We start from the raw sequence: 23,554 nt of genomic DNA on the forward strand, positions 1-23,554 counted from the left end.
GAATTTACTATCAAGGTTATAAAGGTCTCAGAATGAATTGGAAATAATTCTTTCTACTCAATGTTTGGGAGCAGTTTGGGGCCTGATAATCACCAGTGAAGCTCTGTGGTCTTAGAATTTTTGTTGCTATTTGTTATTGGTAGAAGTTTGTGACTACTAATCCAATCCTTTGTTGTCATGGTTGTAGTCAGGTTTTCTAATCTTTTTTTTTTTTTTTTCCCAGTCCTGGGGACTGAACTCAAGGCCTGGGTACTGTCCTTGGGCTCTCCTCAAGGATAGCACTCTACCACTTGAGCCATAGCACCAAGTCCAGCTTTTCTATGTATGTGGTACCAAGGAATCAAACCCAGGTCTTCATGCATGCTAGGCAAGCACTCTATCATTAGGCCAAACTCCTGGCCCCTCTTTCTCCTCTTATAAAGCTATCAAAGCCATTATAGGAACCTCCCATTCTCATAGCCTCTTCTAATCCTGATTAATCCTTTCAAGAGTTCCCATTCAAGTATGATTGACATATGAATTCAAATAGTGTTGTCTAAGTCCTCTGTTTCCTTGCTGATTTTTCTGATTGTCCCATCCATTATTAAAAGCCAGGTATTGACGCTGCTGGGCGCTGGGCGCGTGGCTCCTACCTGTCATCCTAGCTACTCAGGAAGCTGAGATCTGAGGATCTTGGTTCAAAGCCAGCCCCGGCACTAAAGACCTTGAGACTCTTATCCCCAATTAATCACTAGAAAAGGGGAAGTGGTGCTGTGGCTCAAGGGGTAGAACAGTAGCCTTGAGCTGAAGAGCCCAGGAACAGCCCCCAGGCCCAGAGTTCAAGCCCCATGACACACACGCACACACACACACACACACAAAGTCAGGTATTGAAATCAATTGTTAATGTCAAATTGTCTGTTTTTCTGTTCAATTATATCCACTTTTGCTTAATGTATTTTAGAACTCTGTTTTTAGGTATATAAATGTTTGCAATCATTACATCTTTCTGCTTACTAGATTGAACATTTTATCAATATATAAAGTTTTTCTTTGACTATTTGCTTTGCTTAATGAATTTTTCATGATTGTAATATAACCAACCTAATTCTCTTTTTGTTACCATATACACTGGAGATCTTTTTTTTGGGGGGGGGCAGGGAGGTCAGTCCTGAGGCTTGAATTCAGAGCCTGGACACTGTCCTTAAGCCTCTTTGTGATCAAGGCTAGCACTCTACCACTTGAGCCACAGCACTCCTTCCAGCTTTTTCTGTGTAGTTTATTGAAGATGAGTCTCACTAACTTTCCTGACAGGCTGGCTTTAAACCATGATCCTCAGATCTCAGCCTCCTAAGTAGCTAGGATTACCAGAGCCCAATTTCTACTTTCAAGTCTCCTTTTGCTCTTATCTCTAAAATAATTTTGTAATTTTAATCTAATCTGCTCATTTCGTCCTTTCAATGGAGGATTTTAACTCATTTAATATAATTACTAGTGAAGAATCATTTGCTTATTCCAGTTAGTTGGGTTGTTGTATTCTTATGTTGTCTTCCATCCCTTCATTATTGCCTTTCTTAATTCAGGTGACTTTTTGCCAGCATATTGTTTTGATCCATTATTTTATATGCATTAGTTACTTTCTTAATGATTACCTTAGGATTGCAACTGAGATATTAATTGTAATGACCTAGTTTTACCAATACCAATTCACTTTCAATAACATAAGAACACTCTGCTCCTTTCCATGTCCATCTTGCCCCTCTTTTATAATTGTTACAGATTACATCTTACACAATGTGTACCTATTAACAAAGATTGATAATACTTTCATATACATTTGCCTTGTAGATCAAATAATGACCTCATAAATGAGAAAGGTTTCAAACAGCAAATGACAAGATATAATGACTCCCTATTGGAGGAGCACTGTGGGAGAGAACTTGTCAGGGAGAGGGGGAGATCCAGGGGAGACTTCCAGGATGGCAAAGTTGCAATTGGAATGAAGTTTTGAGGGGAAAAAATTACTATGTAAAACTGCTTATTCACAAGAAAAGATGTGTAAAATATTCCATTCTGGGCAAAAAGAATGTTACCAAATATCATGAAAGACCTCATTTGTGTAAATATGTGTGTATTTATACATACTCAAAGATACATGTGTATATATACATAGAAATACATTCATGATTGTAATCATAGTATTTTAACAGTGGTTCTCTGCAGTTGTTGGGACTCAGATGAAAGAAAATATGCCCTTACTTTTTTATAGGCCAGTCTATATTGTCTAAATTCTTTTTTTGTTGTTGTTGTTGCCAGTCCCAGGGCTTGAATTCAGAGCCTGAACACTGTCCTTGGGCTTTCTTAAGGCTAGAGCTCTACCACTTGAGCCACAGCACCACTTCTGGCTTTTTCTATGTATGTGGTACCAAGGAATTGAACCCGGGTCTTTGTGCATGCTAGACAAGCACTCTACCACTAGGCCAAACTCCCAGCCCCAGTTTAAATTCTTTACAATGAATACATATCACTTTCATAGCCAAGAAAAGCAATAACATCATTTTGGTCTTCAGGGACAAATGAATGAGTTGGCCTTCATGATGCAGAGTCAAAAGGGATCTGCTGGACACAAAGGCAAAGACAGAGAGACCTGGAAACCACATCCTGTGTCAGGAAGTTGCCATGATAGAACATGACTAGAGAATACTAAAGACCTGAAAAAAAAATTGTCTCCAGGGACACCAAGGCCTTTCATTTCACCAAAAATCTGGAGTCTGCTCTTGGCACAAGGAAAGGAAATGAGTTTTGATTCGCTAATTTGATTAGACAAATTAATCAGTGGAGGAGAGGAGAAGCTCAGAGGCTGGACCCGATGGGGAAACTGTCATAATGACTAAGAGGAGAGAATATAGGTCTAGGAATGAGTCAAAGCTTAGAAGGTAGAAAAGAAAAAGGGACATAAGAGCTAAGTGGAAGCCAAATCAGATGACAGTATTCCTGCATAGAATATGGGATTGTCTGCCTCCCCAGGGTCTCCAGGGATGTGGGATGGCCTGGCACGCTATGGGCAGTAAGCCCAGGTCTAGAGGTGATGGTGAGGGTAGTCATCACGAGGCTGGTTCACCATCACAGGAGCCCTGCAAGCCCTCGACACCTCTCTGTGCCTCAGTGTTGAAGGAAAGAGTACAATTACGTTGCATGCGAGTGAGGAGATAAAGTGACAACCTATATAAAGAGCGCAGAGCAAGCCAGGTACTGCCAGCTTACGTCTCTAATCCTAGGATTATTCTCAGGAGCTGAGATTTGAGGGTTGTGGTTTGAAGCCATGCTGGGCAGACAAATCTGAGAGACTCTTATCTCTAACCAACCAGCAAAAAAAACCTGGAAGCACCAGCTTTAAACAACAAACAATCCAGAGTATAAGGCCCACAGAGCTCACACCTATAATCCTCAGGAGGCTGAGCTCTGAGGATCCCGGTTCAAAGCCAGCCCTGCATGAAAGTCTGTGAGACTTTTTTTTTCTTTGTGTGGGAGGTGAGGTTGAGGGCCTTGAGCTCTGGGTCTTGGTCAGCACTAGAGCTCTTTGGCTCAAGGGCTAGCACTCTACCACTTGAGCCACAGCGCCACTTCTGTTCTTCTGGTGGTTAATTGGAGATAAGAGTCTCATGAACTTTCATGCCCGGACTGGCTTTGAACTGCAGTTCAGGGACAGCACTTAGGCCCTGAGTTCAAGCCCCATAGAACCAGCATGTATGTGTTCAATAAACCCTATGGTTTTTCTATTGTTTTTATGACTATCAGTATCTGCCAAGATCCCATGGGAAGAATGAATGGAAAACCAGGCTGTAAGCATTCACCAGGCCCCTTCCTCACCTCTCAGACCCTGGCTTGTGAGACAAAGACCTAGGCCTTTCTGGTCTGGCTTACTTAGGCTCTGAGGCCCTTTGCAGTGCCCACCCTTTCCACCCATCCCCACATTTCTTGGCACTAGTTTCTTCCTTCAGTCAGTCAGTCAGTCAGTCACTGAACGTGTATGAGGTCCTGGTCTATGCCAGGGCTGAGGGCTGAGGGCTGAGGCTAGAAAGAACATCCTGATCTGGGCCTGTCTTCAAGCAGCTCCCAGTGCAGCTGAGTCAACTCCCTCCCTCCTCCTCCCTTTTCCCCTCTCCATCTCTTTCTCCCCCCCACCCCACCCTCCCTCCTTCTCCTTCTCCCTCCCTCTCTTCTTCTCAGTCTCCCCCTCCCCCTCTTTTATTCACTGGTTCATTAAGGACTTCCCAGGTGCCTCCTCTGGGCCACACACATACACTGCTTCTGTCTCCCGCCACTGGACACAATGCAATTACTCAAGGATTCCTCTCCCAGGAATTATTCACTCTCCAAACTTTTTCTCATCCTTTTCCCTATTTATTCACTTTGTGCCCACACCCAAAATCACACAGAGGCACCAAACCAGAGATCCAGGAAGAATATTCTTACATTATGTCATCTCCTTGGACGTAAAGCCTTCCTTCACTAGTTCCTAATGTCTCAATGGCAGTGACTGAGGCCGCTGGACTCCCATTTCATTCATTCACTCACTCATCCCACAGCCATTTATGGGCACAGTGTTTAGACTAGGTCCTGCTGCACAGAGGAAGAGTAACAGAAATAAACCACCACAGAGAAGACTTTTGAGGAACCTCCACAACCTGGTTCATTCTTTCCTTCAATGTTTATTTCTAAAGCATCGGGAACATGAATGAGGTAGAGATGTACCACATGAAAATGCTATTACAATGTCTCAGGCCATCTCTGAGATAACAATGGCTGCGCAAACATCAGCAGGGTTTCTCTTATTGTTTGCTTGTGTACCAATACTAGGGCTTGAACTCAGGGCCCGAGTGCTGTTCTAGCTCCACTTGTGGCTTTCTTGGTGGATAATTGGAGATAAGAGTCTCGCTGGCTTACAACCAGGATCCTCAGGTCTCAGGCTCCTGAGTCGTTAGGAGGGCGGGCGTGGGGGCACTGTACAGGGTGGCACTGCATTTGGAATCAAGACTGATAGGAAAAGAGCCTGTGGTTAGACAATCTACACTATGAATTTGGGCAGGGCACCTCCCTCCTCGGGGCTTCCGTTTGCTCATACAAATAATCCCATCTACCAATGCAGTGAGGAGGAAAAGAGTGAATGTATGTGAAACCTGGCAGGTAGAGAGCCATATCTGTGCATCAGTTATTATTAATTTTAAACAGATGCATAAACAGATCATCACTAGGGACCAAGTTATGTGGGAAACACTAGGAGAAGCCCCAAGAGGTCAAGCCCAGCCCAGTGAGGGGAGAAGATGGATGCCCTCTTCCTTCACCTAGGCCCCTGCCCGTGTCTGCCCACCCCCAGGGATATCATCTCCCTGGGCTACAGTCAGTGGGAGGGCACACACTGGCTCTCAGGTCAAGGGAGCATGAGGGTACACAGGTAGCCCAGAGCCACCCTTGCCAGGCACAGGGCGGCCAGCTTTCCCTAGCTCTCCCAAGTACTGGGTCCTATCCAGTGAAGCCCCTGACACAGATAGGAGGCCCAGGAGTTCGATACATCTGGGAGGCCAAATTAAAGGGCAATTCTCATATTTAAGACCTCTTCCTAGATCCTGGAGCTCTCATTCCCTGAACCCACATAATCCTTTCGACAGATCTGACAGGGGTGGGGTGAGATCAAGGCCCTCACCTCTCAGATGAGCCCACAGAGGTGAAAGAGGGACTCTGAGCTGAGAGATAGATCTCAGCCTAGGTAATCCAGACTGACTGCAAAGCGCTACTCTTTATCCTCCCACATTGTGCCTCTTCTCACCGTGGGAAGTATCCAGGAAAAAACGATTACGCAGAGCAGGCAGGACTGGGGGGACTCAGGACGGAGCAGGGTGGGGATACATTCCCATGTGCAGAACAACTGGGATCTCACCAGCACAACCATGTTCATCGCAGCACTGTTCACCATAGCAAAGATATGGAACCAACCCAGATGCCCCTCAGTTGATGATGGATCAACAAGATGTGGTATTTGTACACAATGGAATTCTACGCTGCTGTCAGAAAGAATGACATCGCCCCATTTGTAAGGAAATGGAAAGACTTAGAAAAAATCATATTAAGTGAAGTAAGCCAGACCCAAAGGAACATAGGCTCAATGGTTTCCCTCATTTGTCATAATCAGTAGAAACCTTGGGATCTCCTAGCAGAGATTTACAATAGAGCAAAACCTAGATACATAAGGCCATAGAGGATGACGCTAAATGAAAGGACCTCCAGGATATGGAAACAAAAGCCAGATAATGAGTTATTGTTGTTCTTAATGTACTGTTATCTCTCTTGCTGTCCCTTGGTTATCTCATATTGTTACAGTATTTTACCTTGTTATCTGGTATATTGTATATATGCTTGATTGGTTATTTTAAATTGGTTAGGGAAGAGGGGAAAACAACATGAGGGGTGGGGGGCAGGACCGGCAGGGAGGGGTTACCACTGGAAAGAGATGGGAGGCGTGGAGCTACGGGGAGGAAGCCTCCTGCCTCCATTCAGTCACTGCAGGAACCCTGGCAAACAGGAAGAGCATGAGGCAGAGCCTCAAACCTCCCGCCCCCCCCCCCCCCCCCCCCCGCCCAGAGCACACACTCCAAGTATCACCTGTCCAGGTAGTTCCATTCCCAGGCCTGCATCCACAGGGACCAGGATGTGGACGATGAAGTATAGACAAGCCCTAACGCAGACAGCTCTGCGACCCCCAGGCCTGGCCTCTGCAGCCACAAGCCAAATACTGTTTGTGGTTTGGGCACCAGCCAAGTGCCCACACCCAGGCTCACGGGACCAAAACTTCCCCGTGCTATCAGGTTACTGAGCGCGTGCACAGAGCCTGTTACACAACTGAGCAAGTGGCGCGCACCCCAGCTGTCCCGAAGGTCCCTCGGAGGAAAGGTCAGTCTTTCTCAGGGGGAGCAGGCTTGATGGGGTTGGAGTGGGGAGGGCCAGGAGCCAAGGACTCTGGGTTCTCCCATTGGCTCACTGTGAAGCTCCAGGAAGCACCACTCCCCTGTCTGAGTCTGTTCCCCACCACAAGGGGATCCGGACCTTCCAGCCTGGCGAATCCAGGCACCTACTACCCTCTGTGCCAGCTGACACTATCCTTTCCATAGGAAGTGGGCAGGATGTGGCAAGAGCAGGGAAGAGGGCTGGATACGATGACCTCTTAAAGGAACCTTTTCTTCTCATGGGGCTCCTGAAATAGAAGTGGGTTTCCTTGGGGGGAGCCTCCTGGTCATCCCTTGTGGAGGAAGAGGGAGGAGAGAAGCCAGAGAGCAAGAGATAGAAGATGTGATTTCCTGCTCTGCATTTCTTTCGCCCCATTTTCCTCCAGCCCATGCGTTACACCTGGCTTTGCCATGGAGAGGAGGGGCGTGTTTGATACATGAAGCTCCCCAATGGCCTTTGCCCTATGACCTGGACTAGGCCTGAACCACTGTTTCCCTAAGTGTGTGTGGCGGATAGGCTCATATAAGCAGGAGATCCTACGGGCACAGAGTTCCCTAGGTTCCAATATGTGATCTCTTCCATGAGAGGCTGGACAAAAGAGACAGGAGATACTGCTCTTGACAGGAGACATCTCTAGACAGGCACGTCCTAAACATGGCTGGAACCCAGGGCCCAGTGAGACAGAAAGTCATGGAAAATCTCCAACAGGGAGGCAGCTCAGATTGGGAGGGCACTGAGGACAAATGTCATAGGCAGCCACAACTAACTGTGTGAGTCAAACCCCCGGCCCCAAGTCCAGACCTGGTCCAACACCTGTCTCCTGGTTCTGAAGGCAGGTAGTAACTCCAGGTAGCACTTTCCCCTCCCTGGAGTTACTTAGAACTGCAGTGACCCCTGCTGGCTTGGCCCAAAATCACCCCTCCCCTAGTCCTCTCCAGAGCAGTCCTTGGCCCTCTAACACCTTCCCCATTAGCTTTTAGACCCAGCCTGACCATACCCCACCACCAGGCTGCCCACTCTTCATTTCTCATGGTTGAACTGGGCCGAGCCTTGTCGGACAACATGGTAGTGAGTTTGGAGAGGAGTCCGATGGCATGATAACTCCAAGAACTGCTGGATCCTTTACCAGCCACAGACTTACTCCTGTGGAAGCTCAAGATCACTCTGACTATTGGTTGACAATATTTGTTGACATTTTCCAGGTAGTGATCTATCTCCTGTATGTCAATCTGCAGATTTAATTCACTTAAAAATTCTTAAAGACAGCCAGGCATGGTGGTGCATGTCTGTAATCCCAGCTACTCAGGAGGCTGAGATCTGAGGATCAAGGTTCAAAGCCAGCCTGGTCAATACAAAGCCGAGAAACTCTTATCTCCAGTTAAGCACTGGAAAAGGGAAGTGGGGCTGTGGCTCAAGGGTAGGGCAGTAGCCTTGAGCTGAAGAGCTTAGGGACAGCACCCAAGCCCAGGAATAGGGCAGAAGCCTTGAGCTGAAGAGCCCAGGGACAGCGCCCAGGATAGAGTTCAAGCCCCATGACCTCCTCACCCCCCCCCAAAAAAAAGAATTTTTTAATGCAGTTAAGAAATTCTTACATGTTTGGGCTGGGAGTTTGGACTAGTGGTAGGTTGCTTGCCTAGCATGCATGGAGACCCAGGTTCGATTCCTTGGTACATAGATTCCCACATACATAGAAAAAAAAAAAGCCAGAAGTGGTGCTGTGGCTCAAGTGGTAGAGCTCTAGCCTTGAGAAAGCCCAGGGACAGTGGTCAGGCCCTGAGTTCAAGCCCCAGAAATGGCAAAAAAATAAGCCAAATCACAGATACAACTCTATGCCTTGACTTTTGAGCCCACTCCCTTGCCTCTGCCTGCCACAAAGGCCACCTGTCGTGTTCAAATTCAGTTTGGTCTGCCCAGTTCCCATTGCAATAGAGAAACAGTACTTAGTGGCCTTGCTTATGTTCTCCAGGATGGCTCTCTGATCCAAATCTGACCTGCCATTGTTCCCTTCCCTTGTGTAAATGAAGACGCAAATTTAGCTTTTGTGCCCAAGAAACATTCCCTCTTCTGCTCATTGTGCCTTAAAATTCTTTGGAGCAGCCTCACCCCTTTGGTGAAAGTAGTTTGGATGGAGATAGCTCCACTCCCCCCACCCCCACCCACACATACCATCTCCAGGGGGAAATGTGAATCAGGCCTGGTCAGTCACCCACCAGAATATCCCAGCTACAGTGATTGGTTCAGAGAGGACATATGACCCATCCAGGCCAATCAGAGCCCATCCTGGGATTTTTTTCCTGCAGCCACTAAGAAGGATGGTTTTCCTTTCCGAAGTTGCTAAACAGGTGTAATGTGCCAGGATCGTTGCCCAGGGAGATCATGCCTAAGAAGGAAGTCCACACACAGCAGAGCAGGGCCTCAGTCCTGACTTTACCCGAGCGGTGCCAGAAACAGATACACCCCCTGCACTCCTCAGTGACAGAAGCCAATAAATCACTTTTTTTGTTGTTGTTCTTGTCTTCAGCAAGTATGAGTGGGTTCCTATCCTTTGAAACAAAGATCTTTCAAAGCCTTGCCCCCTGTTGTTAATCATTGTTAACAGCTGTGTCTCCTTCTCCCTCGCCTTTGTCCCCTCTGCTTTTATAGACATACTGGACATTTTTTAAATAAAAGCTGACACCACTGGCTACTCCTTCCTTCAGGATATGTTCCTTTGCTTATTTTCATGGAAACTCTCTCCTGGTTTCCTCCCTCCCTTCCTCTCTGAAGCCCTGTCCATCTCACTTTTCTTTTGCTGGCTCCTTTGGTTTGCAAGTTAACAGATGCCAAAAGCAAGCAAGAAAGAAAAATGCGAGGATTTATTGGGAAAAGTCTTGAGTGAGCTCGGAGAATGAACGAGGACACTGGAATATGGAGCTTGAAAATGGCAGAAATGACCCAGTCTGACTCTCCTCTGTCCCAGGTCAGGATACGGCAAATGCGTAAGTCCTAGAGATTTAGGAGCACCGAGTTCAGCCACGGACTGCACCTTGGCTGTCCCACAAAGGGAAAGGGGAGGCTTGGTGAAATGAGTCTCCAGGGGCTTTTCCATAGGCGGGCTGATCATGTGACTCTTCTACCCTCAAGATGGAGGACGGGCAGGGTTGCCAGAAAACAGGCCAGAAGGCCACAGAGTGGGAGGAAATGTCATCCCAAGTTCTCCAGTTTGGGCCGAGGGTTTTCTTCTCACTATTTGCTCCCTGTGCCTTCTCATTCCCTCCCAGGTTGGCTGCCACTATTAGGATTATAGTTGCTAGTACATCCTCCAACTCACACCTGCCTCCCAAGTCCAGTCCTGTATGTCTTTGAGCCCCTACATGGACCGCGGACCCATAGAGCTCCTGGACTAGCGGCTCCAAACTGAACTTGTTCTGGTTATCAGATCTACTTCTCTGGGGGACATGACGCCAAAAACGAGGGGCCACTGAGCCATTCTCAACACCTGGCCTGCCTGAGGGTCTTCACTCATGCCAGGCCCTCACCCCAGCGCTTTTATATCTATCACTCCCATCTGTATCCATCTCATTCCCTAAAACAAAACTTCTATCCACCACCTCTTCTGTAACACATCTGGCAGATCACAGCTGCCAGGGGGGGAAAGAAAGGGGCAAATTCCTCTACGGAGGTGAAAGTATGTAACCAAGCTCTGGCCAACGGTGTACAAGTACAAATGGTATATGCTACCTGTGAAAATGTATACTAAAAAGAAAGGGTATGTCCTTCTTTCTACCCTTTTCCAGTGGCTGGCACTGGAGAAGCCATTTTGAACTATGAGGCAGAAGCTGAGTATTTGAGAAGTGGAGTGACACCATTCGATAGATCCCGGTGGTAGCTGGGCGTGGCGGCTCACACCTGTAATTCTAGCTACTCAGGAGGCTGAGATCTGAGGATCCAGGTTCAAAGCCAGCCAGGTCACTAAAGAACATGAGACTCTTATCTCCAATTAATCGCTAAAAAATGGGAAGTGGGGTGTGGCTCAAGGGGAGGGGGGTAGTCTTGAGCTGAAGAGCTCAGGGACGGCACCCAGGCCTGAGTTCAAGCTCCATGACCCAACAAAAAAAACAAAATCTGGTGGCTACGGAGATGTTCCACCAGCTCTGGACTGTTCAGTCTAGGTTTGTTTTATGTGCAAGAAATAAATGCCTATCATGTTTAAGCCACTGTTATTTTCAGTTATTCATAGCCAAACCTCGTCCAATGCCCTGCCACTATCCCGTAAGCATCACTTTTAGTATCACTTCCTCAGGAAAGCCTTCCTAGATAGCAGACTCAGGTAAATCCCAGAGAGATCAACTCCATGGCTTAACTTCTTGGGCTTTGCTCCAGATACGTGTGTATCAATGTCAATTTTGCATTCAATCATTGTTTTATTGTTTTTACCTACCTCAACATAATGCTCAAGAAAGCAGGAACAGACTCTGTCTTTTTTGTCGCTGTTGTAGTCTCCGTCATCGTCGTCGTTATCATCATCATCATCATTTGGTACTGACATTTGAACTCAGATCCTCATACCTTCAAGCACTCTAGCACTTGAACCACACCCTAATTATCTTTTCACCACTGATGCTTCAGTGCTTAGCATGTAGTAGTCTCTCAGTAAATGCTGATGAATGAATGAATGAACTTCACATCACAGATCCGATTGTTTCCCTCCTTTCCAAGGTCTGTCCATAACCAGCTGGCTCAATTAAATTCCCCCTCCGTTACACTGGCTTCTCCACTGGCATTTCGCCCCCCCACATGAAAATTTGCTCCCCCTAACCTTCATCTAAGCTCTAACTATTCTAAATATTCTGGGGTCACCTACTACAGTCCAGTTGGGGATCCCCAAGTTCCAGTTCAGCAAACAGGCTATTATCTTGATGTACATCACATGTGGCAAGGAGAAGGCGCTCACCACTCTCCTCTCACACAGGCAACCAAGAAGTGGTCAGGAGAAAGAGAGCCCAGAGCCAGGTGTACCCCTCCTGAGGCCTGTTCTCCCCCTGACTCCACCAGCTGCCTGTGGCTGGTGGCCCCAGCCCTTCTTCTCTGCCCCTACCTCTGTCTTCCACCTCTGGTGACCCTCCAAAGTGATGAGTCACAGAGGGTAAGGAATGGGAGTTTAGGAAGGCTGGGATGAAGACTCATCTGTCCCTGTCTTCTTCTGCCTAGTATGCAGTAGTTGCTTCATAAATGTCCTGTACATGCACACACGAGCCCTGGTACAGGGGCCTGAACTCAGGCCTGGCTACTGTCCCCTAGCTTTTTCCTTTAAGGCTGGTACTCTATTGCCTGAACCACAGCTCTGCTTCTGGTTTTTGGTGATAAATTGGAGATAAGTGTCTCCTGGATTTCCTGGGATCCTCAGATCTCAGACTTCCAAGGAGCTAGGATTACAGGCGTAAGCCACAGGGCTCAGCTCAGATTGCTCTTCTTGACAGAACACAAAGCTCCAGATATTATCTCCCATCCTCTCCCTATTCCCCTCCCCCATTCTCAAGGGTCAGGTGGACATGAGGGAGGCCCACACTCACAAGCTGGGGGAGGGCGGGGAGCAACTCCAGATGTGAGGTTGGAAGGGCCTTCAAGGAATCTTGGGACTCAGGCCAACATCTTAATAGAGCAGATGAGGAAACTAAGGCCAGAGAGAGGGAGGATTTGCAAGCTGAAGATTGAGGCCCCAGGACTCCTGAGTCCCTCTTTCAGTACTGTTTGCCACCCTGGGCAGGGTCTCTGGGGAGAAGAGGCTGCAGGAATGGAGGGTACACAAGCTCCAAGGAGGAAATCCATTCTTACTCCACCCCAAGTAAAAGTCTGGAACCTAGCCAGGCCTCAGTTTCCCCAAGGTAAAATATAAACAACTAATCATTCTAACCTGTAGTGAGTTTGTGAGGAGTAGTGGACAAAACAAAGTTCTTGGGAAAGGTGCATTGTGTAGTAGGTGCTCAGTAAACACCAGCTGTCACTACTGTATCTGTATCCTGAGGCAGCAGACAGCTGCCCCTGAGGAGGGGACTGCAGGGGGCAAAAGGGAGCTGGCTTGGCCAACTTGCTTGCCAGGGGCACGCTCCCCAGACCCTCCCAGGGCCCCACCCTCTGGTCTCCTGTTTCCAGGACTCAGTGGGTCCAGGGCCCTTCCAGCCGCCAGCCTGTCTGCTGGGCTCTCACGCCTGATGCAGAGATAACATAACACATCCCACAACAGCATTGTTTCCTACTTCCCCAGTCTCAAGTGGGACCCTGGAGAGGGATTTGCTGGCATCGGGGTAGCTGGGGCTTAGAAGGACTGAGAGAGGCTGCTCCCAGAGTTGGCCAGGACCCAGACCTTAAGGCACTTGGAGGTAGCTGGGTTTGCAGGGAAGGGTCAAGAGAAACAGCTGCGGCCTGAGCTTCTGGAACATTCTGCCAATGTCTGCTACATACCACACACACATTTGGCTGAAGATAGGGAGAGAGGCTTCTTCTGCATGGAGAAATGGGACATCCTGCTGTGACCATACTCTCCCTCACCCCAAACCAGAACCTCTGCTCCCTGTGCTCCCTTGGGTGGCAGCCCTCTGAAGAAAAGCCAGAGCCCTGGGTGGCAGGCGGATGGAGTCCTCATGCTGTGAGGAGCACAGGGGGAAGGGTGGCTATGGATATGGAGGCAGCCTTCCTGCTCTCCCTGTCAGGGTGCCTCTCCCCGCCCCAGTCCCCAGTACTCCCAGCATAGTCACTCTCATGACCTCACTGCCATGACCGGGCCAGGCAGGTGGCCAGGAGCAAGGGACCCGCCAAAGTCCACACCCCTAGAGATCACCATGAGCCAAGCCTTGGGGTGGGGTGGAGCTGGGGGAGGCTTGGATAATCTCCACCCACTCACACACAGGCCCAACACACAGCCTGTCCCACTGAGTGCCTGGCCCGGCCAGGCAGGCCCCCTTTCTCTCCTGCCACCCCTCATCAGGGCAGTCAACCCTCAAGCGCCAGTTGTGGCTGTCAGCCTAACTCCTCCCTGTATGGCTGTTCTGTATGGCTGGCCTGTCCTGAGAGATAGTCCCTAGATAACCTCTGGGTCACTTCAGGGTAAGGTAGTGGTGGTAATGGTGGCGGTGGTAATGGTGGCAGTGGTAGAGGTGACATGGGTGGTTATGTGGGCATGGAAGTGCAGACATCCCAGTGATGAGATCATGAAGACAGGCATGGAGGCAGTGGAAGTGGGGACTGTCAGGGAAGGTGAGAGGGAGGGCACATGAGGTGGTAGTGATTGGGTTGTGGTGCTGGAGGTGGCAGTGGTGCTGGCAGAGCCGCTAGCGCTGAGGGAGATGGTGACAGTAATGGAAGCCATGATGGCGGCTGGAGAAGCGGCAGAGGTGGGGTTCTAGGTGAACATGGAGGATGGATGGCACAGGTCCTCGGAGCAATGGGAGCAGCAGCCCCTTCCCCAGTCCCCCAGGGAGGCAGAACATGTTCCCTCCTCCTCCAACTTGAAGCAAGTGTCCTTTGGCCTGGGGTCTACTGAGGTGTCCCCTGAAGGCAGGTGGACAAAGGCCAGGCGAGGCCAGCACAACGGAGCAAACTGGAGTCTGAGCTTCATTCTGAACTAAAGTACAGTTACTATGAGGACTGGTAAAAGCATCCTCACAGAGGCCTGGCACAGATAGATGAGATGACAGATACCTTTCACTCTATTGTTGTGTGTGTGTGTGTGTGTGCGCACCAGTCCTGGGGCTGAGGTCAGGCCTGGGTGCTGTCCCTGAGCTTCTTTTGCTAAAGGCTAGCACTGTACAACTTGAGCCACAGTGCCACCTCTGGCTGGCTTTTTCTGTGTATGTGGTACTAAGGAATTGAACCTAGGGCTTCATGCATACGAGGCAAGCATTCTACCACTAGGCCACATTCTCCCTTTCATTCTATCTTTTAAGGTTTGCTTTTCAAGCCCCACCCCCATTTACACCCCTCCTTACTTAAGCCTCCATAGACCTATTGCTAGACCTATTGCAATGAAGTCCCAACTGCCAGGTGGTTTAAGATCATTGTGTGTGTCACTGTTCTGCAGGCCAAAAGTACAAAATCAAGGTGTCAGCAGGACCGAGCTCTCTTCCACCTGTGTGTCTCCCTGACCTTCTCCCCTGATCCCAGGGAGACCCTGTCTCAACCCTCACCCTCATTATATCTGCAAAGACCCTACTTGCAAATAGCTTCAGGTCCCAAGAGGACATGGATTTTGAGGGGACACTATCAACCCTCTTCATTCCCTACCCCTGAATGAGCCAAACCTAACTTTATAGCCCCTTATCACCTGGCACAACCATGGCCCCTGCTCTAGGCTCCTCTGGGCCCTCACTGGACCCACCCAGCAGGCCCCACAGGCCCCACTCTGGCTACCCATGCCCCAACTCCCTCCACAGGGCCTTGTGTGCATGCATGCCTGTGTGTATGTGCAGATTCTCTGTTCACTTGGCCAGGAGAAAGGGGGATTCTAGTCTTCAGCCAGAACCCACAGGGGCCTCTATGCTCGGAAATGCTTCTTCCTCTCCTCCTGGCAGCTGTTTGGCTTGGCAGGGACCCAGCTGGCAGGCTCAGCAGCCAAGGAGCCCTGGGGGGCAAGGGAGGGAATGGTGAGGGGCAGGCAGCTCCTTCCTCAAGCCCAGGCCCTGGGAGCTGGGCCAATGGCTGGCTACCCTGCTGGCCCCCTCCTCCCTGGTCTCCTCTCCTCCCCATCCCACAGAGGGGAATTCTGGAGACCCCCCCCCCCAGCAGCTCTAGCCAAGGGGAAGACGTGCAGGAGAGGAGCAGTGACTGGCAAAGGAGAAACACACAAAGACAGGGTGGGCAGCCCCTGCAGATGTGCTCCTCGAGGCTCTGGATAGGCTCGGAGGCCACCCTAGGACAACCTGGACCTCTTCCAACATCTGGTTATCCTGTCTTCTGCTCCCTCCACGTTCCTCAGCAATTCTGTCCCTAGTACCCACGTCTAAGGCCCTCGCTTTCTCCTTTCAGGGCCCCTCAGAACACCCAAGCTGTTGCCTGTCATTCAGATAAGGATGATAGGAAATGATGCCCTAGCCCCCACCAGATCCACTGATGAAAAAATGGAAAAGAAAACTGTGGGACTAGCACAGTGTTCCGAGCCTGCTCAGGCACTGTCCCTGAGCTTTGGTGCTCAAGGCTAACATACTACCACGTGAGCCACAACTCTAGCTTTTTGCTGATTAATTGGAGATAAGAGTCCTGTGGGCCTTCTTGCCTGAGCTGGCTTCAGACTGAAGTGTTCAGAACTGAGCCTCCTAAGTAGTTGGGATTGTAGCACTCAGCCCCTTAGGGTCCATTTGGCCAGGGTCACCTTGTGAGACCCTGGACAGGTAACGTTTACCTCTCTAAGCCTCAAAATCCTCTCATAAAAATGGAAATGCAACTAACTGCAAAGGTTGCAAGGACACCTTTGAAACAAGGTGGGTACTTCCTAAGTGTTAATATAGTAGGTGCATTGTGTTAAGTACTTTGTATAGACTTTCCCATTTCATAGTAACTGGATGACACAGAATGCATTTCATGGCTCAGGGATCTAAGCAGTGTGGGTCCCAGGGCTGGTAAGTGACTGAGCTCGGATTTGACTCAACCCTGAAACTCTAGATCCTTCACTCCAAGCCATGGTGCTCTGGCGGGAAAGTATGGGAGAAAGAATCCACATCATATTAGTGTTAACATTGGTAGGGGTGGATTGGACTGAACCCAGGCCACAGAGAGTGTCTGGGACATGGGGAATCCCCTAGCCACCCCTGCAGGTGCAGCCCTGAGGTCTGTACCACCCCATACTCGCAGATTTGCATGCAGTTTGCAAACAGGACTCTGTATTTGGCAATTCTGAGGTCCTAGATGTGAGAGCCAGCCCATCTGCACTCCCAGCCACAGAAGCAGACCACAGAAACTGAGGCTCCCTGAGAGGTACTTGTGCCTTGGCTCATCTGGAAGTGGTTAGCCTCTTTTGCCCCCCTCCTGAGAGCCAGCTGTTTGCGGTGGCTAATTCCGGGAAGTGCCCTTCAGCCAGTGGCTGGGGGCGGGGAGTGGGCAGGGGTTCCTCGCCACTAAATCAGTAGGATGAGAGGGAAAGGACCAGGCAGCAGAGGGTTAATCAGCCTTCATCCCCAAGAGCCCTGTCTCCTCCCCCAGGCCTGCAGACAGCCTGGGTTACTAGGGGTTGAATGATGAGGAGGAGAAAGGGGGCGGAGGCAGGGGGACACTAAGGAGCTGAGATGGAGAAAAGTTTGCTGCTGGAAGAGATCTTCAATAGGTCATCTGATACTGTCCATCCCCCTGTTGCCTGGGGGTCACAGTGACCGCTTGGTGTGGTGGAAAGACACCAGCCTTTGTAGTTGAGCTCAACTGGGTCACAATCCTGACTCCATCACAGACGGTCTAGGCGACCTTGAGCAGGGTCTTTAGCCTCATCTGTGAGATGGAGACTAGAAGAGGCTTCTGGAAGAAACGGTCAGTCCTATGACCAAAAACATTCAGGTCCTTCTTCTGAGAACAGCGGAAATCTGCTACAGACATCTCTCCTGGTTCCTTTCCCTGCCTCACTGTGGCTCACTCTAGCTTCTAACCCAGCATACTGTGGCACGGGGCCTGATCTTTAAGCCACTCCCTGTCTAAAGCTTGGCCTACCCTCCTCTCTGCCTAGATCTGCCTCCTCCTCTCTTTCTAATTCTGACAAAGCCACATCCAACCCTACCTCCACCATCAACAGCTCCCTGGGACTCATAGCCCTGATCTCTCTCCACTCCACAGCTCTGACCTCAAGGAGATGAGTAGACAGCTCCAAACCCACTCATCATGGAAGTTAAATGTCCTCACCACTGGGAAAGTGTGCAACTACATAGGAACTCCAGAAAATATGGTTGCACTGCCACTTTATAGACGTTCCCCAAGTCACATGCCTGGCCTGAGAGCAAAGCAGAGGAACTGCTGGACTCAGAAAACATGACCTTAAAAAGTGAAGAACTCTAGCCAGGTTCGATTCCTCGGTACCACATACATAGAAAAAAGCCAGAAGTGGTGCTGAGGCTCAAATGGTAGAGCACTAGCCTTGAGAAAGTCCAAGGACAGTGCTCAGGCCCTGAGCGCTTGCACGCGCGCGCACACACACATACAACACACACACACACACACACACACACACGAAACCCCAAAGGCTGGGCACAGTGGCTCACACCTGTAATCCTAGCTACTCAGGAGGATGAGATCTGAGGATCATGGTTCAAAGCTAGCCCGGACACTAAAGTCTGTGAGACTGGTTGCTGTGGCTCAAGAGGCAGGGCGGTAGCCTTGAGCTAAAGAGCTTAGAGACAACTCCCAGGTCCAGAGTTCAAGTCCCATGACCGACAAAAAAAAATGCAAAGGACCAGGAGCATGACTCAAGTGGTAGAGCAAGTGTAAGACCTTGAGTTTAATTTCCATCTGTAAGAAAGGGGAGGGAAGAGAGGGGAGGGGAAAGGGCAAAGCAAAGAGGGAAGAAAGGGGAGGGGGGAAAGAGAGAAGAGGGAGAAGGAAGGAAGGAAGGGAGAGAGGGAGGGAGGGAGGGAGGGAGGAAGCAAGGAAGGAAGGAAGGAAGGAAGGAAGGAAGGAAGGAAGGAAGGAAGGAAGGAAGGAAGGAAGGAAAGGGGAAGGGAAGGGAAGCAGGCAGGCAGGCAGCCAGGCAGCCAGGCAGCCAGGCTGTCACCAGACCACCAGCCTCCCCTCATTCTGGCTAGATAGTCAGAGCTATTTCACAAATGGTTCCCAGTGCCCCAGCGGCTCCCATCCCTTCACATGGGCCTGTCTCCATGCCTTTATTTCCAGCCTCTCCTCTCCCCCCTCCCTTAACCTGTTTGATAACTAGTGTGTAAGAGCCAGTCTGTTAGCTCTTTGTTATTTTTAATTGCCATTTACCCACTCATTTTGTGCCAGAAGTTGTAGTTGTGCTAAGTTATTTGCCTATTCTTATTCAGTAACACACACACACACACACACACACACACACACACACACACACACGCGCGCGCGCGCACACACAGGGCAACCTCAAAATTAGTATTTTATACCAGTCGTACAAATGAGAAACAGGCGCTCACATACCGTATGCAGACTTCGAAACAGCACCCTCTGGCCTTGAAGAACCCAGCGGGGCAGCACAATGACAAGGAGACACTCAAGTTCACTCAGATCAAAGAATGGCAGCTCTGAACAGTCAACCATCACCATCGAGGAGTCAGCTTCACCAGATGTCTCCAACTCCGCAGGGCCAAAGCCAAACCTCTGACCTTTCCTTCTAAAAGCACTTTACCCACAGCTCCCCACATATCAGCTCAGAACAATTCCTCCTTCCAACAACTCTAGGCAGAAACCTTGGTGCTGCCTTTGACACCTACCCCTCCATCTCACTCATAATCATCAAGAAATCTTCTTGGCTGAAACTTTAAAATACAAACAGCTCAGTGGCACCCTTGGTGACTCACGCCTGTAATCTTAGCTACATAGGAGGCTGAGATCTGAAGACTGGAAGTAGCTGCCAGACAGCCTGAGCAGACAGCCTAGTGAGACTGAGACTCTCCAATTAATGTAGCAGGAAGCCCGGGAGCAGAGGTGTGGCTCAAGTGAAAAAGACTGAGTCTTGAGTGAAAAAAGGCTAGGCCAGCTGGGTGCTGGTGGCTCATGCCTATAATCCTAGCTACTCAAGAGGATGAGATCTAAGGATCGCAGTTCAAAGCCAGCCATGGGCCAGCCCATGAGAGTCTTATCTCCAATTAACCACCAGAAAACCAGAAGTGACACTGTGTCTCAAGTGGTAGAGTACTAGTCTTGAACTAAAGAGCTCAGGGACAGCACCCAGGCCCAGAGTTCAAGCCCTACAACTGACCAAAAACAAAAAGTCAAGAGCATAAGACTCTGAGTTCAAGTCCCAGTACACACACACACACACACACACACACACACACACACACACACAGAGCTAGGTAAGGAAAAAGCCAGGCATAGCATTAAGTATAATAGGTAGAGTCAAAGGCTCAGTGAAGTCTCAAAAGGAAAGGAAACCTCTAGGGAAAAAGGGATTTTCAGATATAGTCCACAGCAGAAGGAAGAAGGATACTTGGTAGAAGGACCAGCCTGAACAAAGGTCTGGAGAGACTAAGCCTAGCCTGTGGCCAGAAGTAAGGTCCCTTGAGGGGTGGTGAGTAATGCCTAGGATTGAGGAGCAAGAGTCAACGGTGGGACTTTAAAGCCAGATTTGCTCCAGGGATGACCCTGATGCTGAACCTGGTTTTAGACCATGGCTGGGCCTTTGGGCAAGTAAGTCACTCTGTCTTGGTTTTCTCATCTCTATAAACAGCAGAACCACCTCCATCTCAGTACTCGTAAGAATTCGACGAGATGATGTATATGAAAACCTCTGGCATTGGACTTCATAGATGCTTTTTAAAAATGTTTATTGACTCTGAGCAAATGATGGTGGTGGGCGTGAAGCGCTCACTCAAGTGGTTTAGTCACGGAAGGAGAGAAATCGATTGCGCAATGACCAGGGTGCAGAGCAGGGTCAGGGGAGGCTGCTCGTAAGTGGAGGGAGACCTTGGGGGTGGAGGGAGAGGGACTGCAAGCCAAGGAGAGGATGGGGTTGCCAAGAAGGGCCCCATGAGGAAAATGCTCGAAAACTGATAGTGGCGACAGTTGCTCATCCTGTAGAATAGACTAAAGCCACTGAACTGTGCACTTTTAGTGGGGACTGTGCTGATTGTGAATTATAGCTCAATAAAACTGTTAGAAGAAGAAGGCAGGCTGGAGGGAGCCATGAGTTCCTCCGAGAATCAGGGAGGGGGATCTGGGTGAGCCTGCTGGAGATCGAGGACAGAACACACTTCTACCACAGAGAGCAGCAGGCCAGTAGGGTCACTCATGGGTTCCACGGGTCTGAGTGTCCACAAAATGCCAGCGTGACAGGGGTTGTTCTGGAGTTGTTGTGTCCTCACCTTATGAGGACACAGTGTGGCGACAGCTCTGTGCAGTGGTGCAGATGGGACCACTCTCCCCTCCCAGTCTCCAGTAGAGGTGGATGGCCGCTCAGATCCCTGCAGGGGCTCACACACGCAGCACTCCAAAGCTTGTGCTGTGATTAGGAAAGGGGGCAACAACACAAGGCACTCTAGAACCAGGAGGGAGGCGTGTGCAGCCTGGAAGAGTCAGAAAGGAGGTCTTGAAGCCATCATCCCATGTCGCAACCTGTAGACTGTGCTAGGGACCTCTGAGAACTTGTATGGAGTCTAACTACATATAATTCCTTTACTTTCTTAAATGTCCTCCCTGACCCCAAAATACTGTGCGTCTTGCACACACATAGTAGAGTAACGCTCCGAGGAGAGGTGGGCAAAAGAGAGAGAGGCAGGACCTGGGGATGGGGCAAGGAATCAACTCAGACCACAGAAAAGCCACCAAGCTCTTGCAGAGAGCATCATGAGCCAGATACATCTCCTAAGCCAGGGGTCTTCGGACCACAGGCACCATCAGATATTCACCAAGACCACCCACAGCCCCAGACTGTGCCACCCCTCCCCCAGAACCATTCACAGTCCCTTTGTCTTCATCCCCAGAGAGCCACACCCCTGCCACCTTCATCCCCTGACGACCCCTCCAAGTTCATCAGGCAATCTGAGGCAGCATCTGAAAAGAAGTTCTGAAGGGACCCTGGGTCCCTCAGTGGCATGCTGATACCCTCCCCTCTGCGCTCAGCCTCATCCTGTGTGCATAAGCAAACGTTGAAGGTTAAGGGAACAGGCTCCAGACAAACTCCTGAGGTTGGAGTCCCAGCCCTTTCCTCACTAGCCACGTGAACTTGAACGTGTGTCTTAGTTTCGTCATGTAAAGGAGGAAACCACAAAGGTTGCCATAAGGATTAAATGGGTTAATCAATATAAAGGCTTGAAATGCTGTATGTTGCCCAGGAAAGACTCAGTAAATATGTAGACTTCATATTATTATGACTCTATCCAGTATGGTGTCTCAGCATTCTGTGTCCTCAGGATTTTTCCTGTGCTATATCACATTGGCCTCCATCTCTAATTATGTACAACAAACCACCATTAATTGAGGAATCCAGGCCCCTCAACAAATCCAGAAGTCTTCTTGACCTCAGGCCTCCTTGATTTAACCTTTCCCATGGGAAGGCCTGCACCCCACTGACACACAGTAGAAAGCGCAATGTCTGAGACATTGGTTTCCTTGTATCTGACATTATGTGAAACTTTCATGAGTTTCACCTCAATTCATTGTAAACACACCTCTTTCACCAGAAGAGCCCATTACTGTGATTTCCCCACAGAAGGAGTCACTTCCACAGGACGGACCAAGCCACATCCCTAGTGCAGAAAGAGGCAGTAGTCACTATATTATACAGCCCTGTGGTTTTCTAGCTGGGTCTGTTTCCCTACCTGTCTCCAGCCAGCCAAGACCTTATTGTTTTCTTTCTTTCCTTTCTTTCTTCCTATCTATCTATCTATCTATCTATCTTTCCTTCTTTATTTTTATTTTACTAGACTTTATGCTTACTAGGCAAGTGTTCTACTGCGCTCTACTACTGAGTTACACTTACAGCCCTTTTCCACATTGGCTAATTTTTGTCAGTTGTGAGGCTTGAACTCTGGGCCTGAGTGCTGTCCCTGAGCTCTTCAAAGCTATTACCCTACTCCTTGAGCCACAGTGCCACTTCTAGTTTTCTAGTGATTAATTGGAGATGAGTCTCATAGCTTTGAACAACAATCCTCAGATCTCAGCCTCCTGAGTAGCTAGGATTACAGGCGTAAGCCACTGCTTTGGTTATTTTTGAGATAGGGCCTTACTTTTGGCCCAGATGCATGCCTGGACCTTGATCCTCCTACTTTTCACTTCCTGTTATAGCTGGCTGTAGAGACAGGTATGTATTGCTGTGCTCAACTTCTTCTATTCAGATGGAAAACTCTTCCTACTTACCCTGGCCCAGAATCTCGATCCTCCCAATTTCAGTTCTCAGGTTGCTAGGAATACAGAGATGAGCCGCCAGTGCCTGCCTGTGCGCCTCCTGACAGCAGAAACCTGTCTCACTCATCCCCATGTGCCATCTTCACAGGTTTTCCTAACTGCATAGACCAGTCTCCCCAGGGACTCGGCATCCCCAGGGCAGGGCTCCTTTATACCCCAGTCTGTCCAATCCCTTAATGTCATGAGCAGCAAGCTCTACTGGGAGGACCCCAGCACAAGTAAGGCAGAGTTGGAGTGGGCAGACCAGTGTGTGAACAAGCCTGAGGTAGGTCGTGGGCTCAGTCAGAGGCAGAGGCAAGAGAGTAACAGAATCATACTTGTAGTCTGACCACTCTCCAGGCACTTCTCCAAGTGCCTAGCAGGCATTGAATCATTTAATCTCCACAACGCTACCACATACCTTCTATTAATGACTGCTAGACAGATGAGGACACTGAGGCACCAAGTGGCTAAAGAACTCTTCCAATTACCTAACAAATAGCAGAGCTGTGATTTGTACTGGGTCTGAATCCAGACTACATGATCCCAGCTA

The sequence above is a fragment of the Megascapheus bottae genome, chromosome 22, assembly GCF_031878675.1.
Source record: "Megascapheus bottae isolate mThoBot1 chromosome 22, mThoBot2.hap1, whole genome shotgun sequence".
Classification (NCBI taxonomy): domain Eukaryota; kingdom Metazoa; phylum Chordata; class Mammalia; order Rodentia; family Geomyidae; genus Megascapheus; species Megascapheus bottae.